This window comes from Rhinolophus sinicus, linkage group LG13 (genome assembly GCF_036562045.2).
Source record: "Rhinolophus sinicus isolate RSC01 linkage group LG13, ASM3656204v1, whole genome shotgun sequence".
Lineage (NCBI taxonomy): Eukaryota > Metazoa > Chordata > Mammalia > Chiroptera > Rhinolophidae > Rhinolophus > Rhinolophus sinicus.
Window position 1 is genome coordinate 54919878 of NC_133762.1, and position 8162 is coordinate 54928039.

The following is an 8162-nucleotide window of genomic DNA, read 5'->3' on the forward strand; positions in this document are numbered from 1 at the left end:
CAAGCCAGTGGTACAAACAGCATTGCTTGAGTCTACTGTGTACATAACCCGCAGGCAGGAGATGGGCAGAGACCAGTGATGTGACAAGAATATCACATTTATTAAGCACTTGGTATGTGGCAAGCACTGTACTTCTGCAGGTTATGCATGGACTACCTTCCTGGTCCTCCCAGCCCCTGGAACCCATCTGAACTATTCTCATCTTGGGTGGGACCGCTATGCCAATGCCTCAGATGTAGGCAGGAGGGCCCAAAACTTCATCAACTGGACCCTCCTTGTGTGCTCAGAGTAATCCCCCCACCCTCACACCTTCCACACACACTTTACAAATGTGGAAACAAGTGAGCTTCAGTAGTTTGTCCATGGTCACCACTGCCGGGGAGTGAAGCAGAAACTAACCCACACAAGGCCTGGATGATTCCAAAACATCACAAGTCCTTTCCCACAGGAGCCACAGACTAGTGGGAAAGCAAGACCCAGAGGAACTTGAGCAGAGCAGTTAAATCCCAACACGAGGCAGTGACACAGGAGAGATTACCACCTAGAGCCAGACACTAGGCACCCAGATGTTCTGCCCACTCCTCCCCTGTAGCCTGCCCATGCTCTTTACTGGGTCTGTGGTTTCTAAAAAAGTGTCTGTAGAACTTAGAGTGGCACTTGGTGGACAGAAGGGTTGTTGACTCCTACTCTAAAACATTTGCAACAGATTTTCCCACTCCCTGTAGAGCTCTGTAAAGGAGCTGCTCCCCCAACCCCAGGGGAGTTGACCAGCTCCAGGAAAGCAGCCTCTTTCATTAAGCCAGGGAAGGGCCTCCCACTGGAAATGGAGGCCCCAGGTCTTGGGAAACTGATGACAAGGCAATAAAATTAGAGGGAAGGCCTGTGAGCAAATTACAGAGGGAACCAGAGCCTCTCATTAGCCTGATGAGTAAGAGGCCCTGGGGGAGGTACCTCCTGGGGGACTGAGGGTCCCTCCCAAAGCCTAGGGGTCCCTGGGCCCAGTCCTCTGCCTTCTGGTCAGACCCTACCCCCTCAGTGTAGGGGAAGGACCCAAGGGACTCCCAGAGGCACCATTTCTCACCCTTTGGCTCTGGTCACGTGGCCAAGCCACTAAGCCTCATTTTCCTCATGCCCAACATGGGGCTGATGAGAACCCCTGGCTCACAGGTAATGACCAGGATTCACCTAAATGAGTGGTTCTAATCTTGCCTATATATCAGAACTACCAGGTGAATTTTGTAAACTACTAGCTACCCCAACTACCAACATTTGGGCTGGACCCTGTACCATTGAAATCAGAACCTTTGGCTGGGCCCAGCCATCAGCATTTTTAAAATCTTCCACAGTGGCAGCCAATTTAGACTAGACCATGCCCGTGACAGTGACTATAACCCTTTGGTTCACCTCACCAAAACCAAGTTAAATGGCCGATTTGGGAGTCGCCCTCCCAGACCCTCACTCTCCTAGAATAGAGGTTTCTTGAAGACAGGGACCTCATCTGTCATGGCCAATTCTGTATCCGCAGGGCCTGGGACAGTACCTGGCACAGTGTGTTTGTTGAATGAATGTTCTTACCAGAACAAAACCTTAAACTTACAGGGAAGCTAAGGGCAATGGGCAGCAGCACCCACAATTGAGGGACGTTTGGAAAGATGGCATCAGCATTTGGGGCACGTCAGAGAACATGAAAGGTGAAGAGCTCTGTCTACCTTCCTTGAGCGTACAGTTCAGCAAAGAGAGATGGAAAATAAGCTATATATGTAAAGAGTAAAGATGGAGAGGCTTGTAAACAAAATTTTATTATTAATAGAGTAAGATAAAGTTGACCAGGAATTAAATAGGGTAGCCAGCCAGGTAAGGCCTCACTGAATGGTAAGGTCTGAGCGAAAATTGGAAGGGAAGCAGGTGAGAGAACGAGCCAAGGGAATACAGGGAGAACATCCCAACATGGGGAGCAGCTGGAGCAAAGGGCCTCAGGCAGAAGTGTGTCTTGGGTTTGCTGGGGTGGAATGAAGGTGGGGTTCAAGAGGAGAAGGTAAGAGAGGTCAAGGGAGTTTCAGGTACTATTGCTGAGTAATGAACCACCACAGATTTGGTACATGGAACCTCCACTGTGCTTAGGAATTCTGTGGGTCAAGAATTCGGTGTGCAGTTAGAATGGCTATCACCAACAAGACAAATAGTAACGAGTGTTGGAGAGGCTGTGGAGAAAAAGGAACCCTCATATACTGTTGGTGGGAATGCAGACTGGTGCAGCCGCTATGGAAGGCAGTGTGGAGGCTCCTCAAAAAATTAAGAATAGAAATATTATATGGCCCAGCAATCCCTCTCCTGGGTATCTACCAAAAAAATCTGAAAACATTTATTCATAAAGATGTATGTGCTCCGATGTTCATTGCAGCTTTATTTACGGTGGCCAAGACATGGAAACAACCAAAATGTCCTTCGATAGATGAATGGATAAAGTTGTGGTATATATACACAATGGAATACTATTCAGCGGTAAGAAAAGATGAATAGTACCATTTGCAACATGGATGGATCTTGAGATTATTATGCTAAGTGAAATGTCAGAAAAAGTCGAGAACCATATGATTTCACTGATATGTGGTATATAAAAGTGAAAACAACAAAAGAACACGACAAACAAATGAGAAACAGAAACTCATAGACAGACAATACTTTAGTGGTTACCAGAGGGTAAGAGGGAAGGGGCGTGGTGGATGAGGGTAAAGGGGATCAAATACATGTTGATGGAAAGGAATGACTCTGGGTGGTGAACACGTGATATAGAGTTGATGTATTACAGAATTGTACGCCTGAAACCTATGTAACTTTATTAACAATGGTCACCCCACTTTTTTTAAGGAGGGCTCAGCTCACAGTGGCCCATGCAGGGATCAAACCAGAAACCTTGGTGTTATCAGCACCACGCTCTAACCAACTGAGTTAAATGGCTACCCCTACACCCCAATAAACTTAAAAAAAAGGGTGTTTTTCCATGTTCTAAACCCTAGCTAATGTGACTAATGGTCACTGTGTTGGACAGCGCAGATAGAGAACATTTCTCACACAGAAAGTTCTGTTGGGCAATGCTGATCTAGAGACTTCTAGCGTCTGGTTCCTGGGCTGGGATGACTTGAAGTTTAGCTGGGACACATGACCTCTCTTAAGTGTGGTTTAGCTTCTCCCGGTGTGGCAGCAGGAAATTGGATGGATGGATGGATGGATGGATGGATGGATGGATGGATGGATGGACCTAAGAGAGCAAGGAGCACCGAGTCACTTGTCCCATTCTGTGATTTACAAATGTCACTGAACCCAGTCCAGATTCAAGGAGAGGGGAACAGAAGAACACATGGGATTGACAACTCTATCATGGACACCTTGGAAAACTATTCAAGTCAAGAGTGGACAGAAAATCGGTCAGGTCTTGTAGTGGTTGGAAGGACTTGGGGCTTTTATGTTGCAACAAATGGGAAGTCATGGAAGGGATTTTTGTAGAGAAGGGTCATGATCAGACTTAGGTTTTAAAATGAAACTTAAGGGGCAAAGATAGTGATTGGGCATTTATCTCGGTGTGGCTAGGCTGGAATCAGACCACCCCTGAACTGGTGATGCAGGAGTGCCATAACCCATGTCCTGCCCCCTCCCTCTCAGCTTGCCCAACAAGGACCCTGCAGTAGTCCCTCAATCTGGCCTCTCTGAGGTAAATCACATTGTCAGTTTCACATCCCCTGCCCCTCCTAGTGAGACAAGCATTTCAATAGTGCAGAAGGGGTAAAAAGCGCTGCTGAAACAAATCAAACTTTAGGAAAACCTTTTGTACAAGTCCTGTAGGATTCACAGCAGGCGTTCCCAGTATTTCCCTCTGGACCACCCAAACTCAGGATTTCCTGTCTTCTGGGGTGTTCGCTGAGCAGGCCCAGGTCAGGTTCACGGAAGGAGTGGGGACTTCAAGTATTGTCTGTTTGCTCACTGGCTCCCTCTTTAGTCCCGAGGATCCTTTTCCTGTATTCCTCCTCCTGCCACTTTCTGTCCCCAAATACATGCCTGGACCTGCTGCCTGCCTCCCTACATGACCGAATTGTAAGCTCATTATACAAATCAAGTTCAAGGAGCAGAGAGGCCCTGGGAGCTGAAGCTGAGTCTCATAGGCTGACTCTAGCTTTGTTTCCACAGATTAGCTGCTTTGTAGAAACCTCCCTTATCATCGCAGGACAGGGCAACAGAGTTGGGACTTCCATCAACTATGCCAAAAATGACCGTATCAGGCTCGAATCAGGAGTAATTAGTACTAGCCTAATGCCCCAGCAGCACTGTTTCTATTTGCTGTTCCGAATCCTGCCTTGGCTTAGGTGGGGCATGAATAGTCCCTTCCGTGGTTTTGCAGTGTGGAAGCAACAAGGCAAAGAACAGACACAATATCCATTCCGTCTCCAATTACACCAGAATGATGGGAAAGGATCTGCTACGTGGCAGTTAAAAAATAAGGCCAATGATAAACAGTTCCTGAAACCTAAGCAGTTGGCCAGCCTTCCACTATGTAATCATTGCAGCAAAGTTCAGCGGAAATCCTGCACCCTGCCCCCCTAATCCCCCATTAACTGAGAGTGTACTAGGTGAATTAATGCTCATGGGCAAGAGCTGAAAGGCAACTATCAGAAACAAAAGTGGCTGTGGGCTGGAATTGTGGGCTCCCCTTTTCCTGAGCGTTTTGATTATTAGTCCCATAGTTCAACAAGTTTCAAAGTTGTGTAAAGCATGTAAATAAACATGAAACTAAGACACAGTAGAAAGAGGGGGGCAGGTTTGCTGAAGGGAAGCCCAGGATACCTTCTGCCACCTCCATTGTCTCCTCCTGCACTTTCTGGTGGGATGGGCACTGATAAAATGCAAAACAGGTGTTCTAGCCTCTGGACCATGGAGACCACTCCAAAGGCAAAGATACTCAAGAGCTAGGAAACTCCAGAAACCAAAAACACCAATTTGGGCATCCTAAATCATTTTCTGTAAAAGATGACACATATATGGATAGGGGAAAAAAATTAGTAACTGATTTTATAGGATGTTAAAATAGAGAACTTTTACTTCCTAGTTTGTCTGCATTGTTTGAATTCCTTAAATACATATTGCTTTTATAGTCAGAAATAGATTTTTTAAAAATGCCTTTTAATGTTAACGGACCAAACCTCTAAGAAATCTTTGGACAGCCGGATGGCTCAGTTGGTTAGAGCGCAAGCTCTCAATAACGTTGCCGGTTCAATTCCTGCATGGGATGGTGGGCTGCACCCCCTATAACTAAGATTGAAAATGGCAAGTGGACTTGGGGCTGCGATGCACCCTCCACTAGATTGAAGGATGACTTCGAGCTGATGGGCCCTTTAGAAACATTGTTCCACCAGGCAAGGGGAGGGTCCCCCCAGCTTTCCTTTTAGATTTTGGGCTTTTTTAGGAGGGCGCAGCTCACAGTGGCCTATGTGGAGATAGAACTGGCAACTTTGGTGCTACCCTGTTTCCGAAAATAAGACCTAACTGGAAAACAAGCCCTAGCATTATTTTTCAGGATGACATCCCCTGAACATAAATCTTAATGTATCTTTTGGAGCAAAAATTAATTTAAAACTCAGTCTTATTTTCAGGGAAACACGGTAGCACCACGCTCTAACGGAGCTAAAGGCCCCCCCACCCCACCCCACCCTTTTCTTCCAGGCATGTCACATGGACCAACTCTGAAACTCCATTACTTTGCAGCTGTTTAACACCAATCCCAGAAGTTCCCGGAACAGGAGCAAGGGGTTGTCTTGAATCACCAGGAATCTGAGGCCTACCTGAATCCTGGAGGACTGCTGGTCTGGGAAGACACCATCCAGAGTAACTTGAAATCTTAGATCCCATGACACGTCTCTTCCTGTTACGAGGCTATCATTTGAGCAACTCTGCAGCGCCAGGCTTACCCTGTTGCTCCCAGAGGCCCAAGCAGAGCACATGTGGCTGCACTGGGGGCCTCTGCAGCCTATAGGCAGGTTGATGGTGCAAAACACTTATGTCTCCTAGAAATAGCTTCCAGCAACTCAGAGCTAAGTCTAGGCATTATCTCAAATGAACCTCACCACTCCAAAACATAGGCAAGACAAATGTTGAGTAAACAGACCCAAAAACATGGGGGCAAAACAAGTGAACACGTGGGCAGGTAGCTGGCCTACTGCTTCGGCTGTCACCACTGATGGCAATGAAGTCATGAGGTGACCTTGACTTTCTACCAAAGCTTTACAGACCAGGCCGAGATGGTCATTCCTTTACCCATCTGTGTCCCCTATCTCCCTTTAGGGAAAATGTGTTACCTATGAACTGTGGTTGTGTTACAACGCAACTTTCCTAGTATCTCCAGTTCTCAAAACAATCAACTTAACAGCACTCTCGCTGAAGCTTTAAAAGACATCCCGACCAAGGCCTCCCCACATCATTCAAGTAGCCCTACTGGCTTTAGGAAAAACATTTCAAAATGTTCTACCTCAGCCCATCTGCAACCTTGGAAGCTTCATCAGCGGTAGTTTTCCGCTTGGCATCCTCCTAAAGCCGAGACGCCACTTTGCCTTTGATCTGCACCCCATCCACAGGCTGTGGCACTTTGGACAGGACAGCATCTAGTCTCACAAACATCTAGTGCCTTCCCACTTCAGGAAGTTGGTTACCTCTACCTCTGCTGGTTTCTCAGGAACACAGAACAGAAAGGCAGTGGTTGCACTGTTAACTGACATGGGTAGGAAAGGGAAAGGACCAGAAACATCCTTCATCCACTCAGAATGACATGGGGTTTCATGAATAACCTTCAGACCTAGTTACTTAAAAAAAATTATCCTTGACACCAATAGTGCAGAAGGTAAATACATCTAGAATTGTGCCAAATTTGACACCACTGGTATAAAACTAACTTGTGGGGCACGTGACAGAAGGCTGTCTGGCTCAGAGGGGTACCTGCTTAGGCCACTCAGCAAGCAGGGCCATCACTCAGAACACAGCACCCCTCTTTGACATCTGGCAACAGGCCTATTCCAAAGTGCAGCAAGGTTCCAGTCAAGCCTTGAAGCAAGGTAGGACCAGTCAGCTCCCTGGACTAGCTGTGACCCACGTACACTAGGAGTTGCTTGCCCCAACCACACACCTCTGCTACTACAGACAATACGTATGAGAGTGACAGGAGAGCAGACAGATATGCGGTCAGGAACTGAGCAGTACAACTTCACTCGTTTTGTGTACCATGCTTCCCAAATATGTAACAAAGGGAGTAGAAGCTACTATGTCCAATCCATTTTAGTAAATTTTAGCTACCTATCTTGCTGGGGAGGTAAGACTTCAATATCACTTTAAGGAAAAAATTCTCCCTCAGAGCACTCAAAATCAATGTCTTACAACCCTCATACCAACTCATTGTGATTAACTATTAGAACGATACTGAGACTGTAAAAAAATGTTTGTTTACCCACCACTTTAAGCCTCTATTCTTGTTTTAGTCAGTTGAAGGTAAGATGTAAAACTTCTCAGGGGAGAAAACCTAGAAGGACCACCTTAAGTGCTCAGTTATTGCCAATGATGAGACAGACACATGCTGAGGACACAGCATAACTTATGTTACTTAAAGCCTGTCAAAAATGCAAACCAGAATCAAGTCAAAAGTAGACAAACCCAGATCTGGGGACCTTCTAAAAAACTGGCCTGTAGTCTTCAAAAACATTAAGACTAGAACAGAGGCCAGAAAGACTGGGTAGACGCTAAAGCACTTCACCACTGCCAAGGCTTAGCTGCAAATGCAGTCTTGGATGTACTTGGTTGGCCTTGCTTTCCACAAAAACACTCCATATGGTATCATGGTTTATCATTTTATTATACACTTTATAAAAAATCCAAACACTAACATCCGCCCCATTAGGGAGCATGATCATATCTTTATTAATGTAGATCTGGCCATTTTCTAAAGATGCCATATTATTGGGTTTTATACCCTTAAAGATACTTCTCTCTCAAATATATCCCCACTACAAAAATGGAGCTGCAAAGGGTGTATAAAGGTGAGACTTTCTTGCTCTTGTTACGTATAAACACTTAAGATGACTAAAGAACTATGAGAGTTAAGAAGGGGGGAAGTCATCTAATTAAGGAAT